We start from the raw sequence: 1,665 nt of genomic DNA on the forward strand, positions 1-1,665 counted from the left end.
CGTGTGTGTGTGTGTGTGTGTGTGTGTGTGTGTGTGTGTGTGTGTGTGCGTGTGTGTGTGAGTGCGTGTGTGAGGCAGAGTAGTGAAATCAGGCGCTCGTCAAAGTAATGAATTCGAAGATACCGACATTCTTCTGCCGTTTTTGTCTGTTTTTAATTGATGTTTTAAAGTTCTCAGCACGTTTTATGTCTATTTAAGAACACTTACGTTTGGAGTTTCCTAAAAAACGTTGATTAAAGTCACTCAATCAATCAAACTTTGGTGGCCATTTTCTCATTAAAACTACCTTTGAAACCAAGCCCCCCCAACCTCTTTCAATGGCAAATATGTCGACTTCTCTTCAAGATGGATGGGTGTACTGTATCGGAAGGTAGAAAAATAAATACGCTTCAAGAAAATACCAAGAATTCCACTTGCCCAAATACTGACGAGCGCAAAAACAACAACAACGACAAAAAACCACATAACAGTAGCAACAACAACCACAACAACAACAACAACAACAGAGAGTAACATCCTCTCTACCATTCCGGCATCAAACTGGACTGACTCGCCTCGGCGATAACCTCAACTTTATTTAGAATTGGCATATAGGAGTAATGTATTTTGAAATACGCATAACACTGAGATTAACATGCATAATATTTCCAACATTACAATATCATCATCATCATCATCATCATCATCATCATCATCATCATCATCATCATCATCATCATCATCATCATCATCATCACCATCGTCACCATCATCATCATCATCATCATCATCATCATGACCGACTAAACAATTCCCCTTTTTCTTGTTTTATTTTTCTTTGAGCATAACAATTTGCACCATGCCAACACATTTTTACGTAACCTACAATTTTTATATCGGCTCCAAAATCAGGACACGAAACAAAAAAAAGAGTAATGTATTTCCAAGAGTAGTTCTATGCCTTCCCATTCGTGATTTTCATTCGTTGATTTTCTAAAATCTCTTATCAATATCGTTGTCTAGGCCAGTGCTTGTCAATAATTTTACATCAAGCGCCCACTTTTGCTACAATTAAGAAGCTACATTTTCCTACCTCCCACCTACATCTATATCAAAGTGATAATGCCTGCCAGAGCCTCAATGTTCCCTGCTGCTCACCAATATTAACAATTTGCCCACTAGTGGCCGATATCGCCAAGGTTATCAAGCATTACTCTATCTGCAGCTTACAACGCCTTCAAATCCAGTCTACACGAACAAAAGTTTGTTCATACCTCTGTTAAACAACCTTACTGCTTTTTCTTTCTTTCAACAGCAAATGCCCATTTCTTCCCAGTTCTTGCAGTGGTGGCCAATACAAGCATTAACATTTACGACCTGTATTACGGGTAGGAACAAGCGAAAATGATTCAATATTTTCCTTATTTCTTGGTTCTTTCCTTTTAAGTACACCAAGACATACGTTCTGTATGTAATATTCAAATCATGCTACGTTTGTGTTTTTGTCCTATCCAAATCCCCTACATGACTTCATATATATATATATAGAGAGAGAGAGAGAGGAAAAGAGGACATAGTGTGCACGTGTGCGTGCGAGTGTGCGTGCATGCGTGCGTGCGTGCGTGCGTGCGTGTGTGCATACGTGTGTGAGTGCGTCCGTGCGTGTGTGTGTGAGCGTGCGCGACC

The sequence above is a fragment of the Aplysia californica genome, unplaced genomic scaffold, assembly GCF_000002075.1.
Source record: "Aplysia californica isolate F4 #8 unplaced genomic scaffold, AplCal3.0 scaffold00035, whole genome shotgun sequence".
In the NCBI taxonomy this organism is placed as follows: Eukaryota; Metazoa; Mollusca; class Gastropoda; order Aplysiida; family Aplysiidae; genus Aplysia; species Aplysia californica.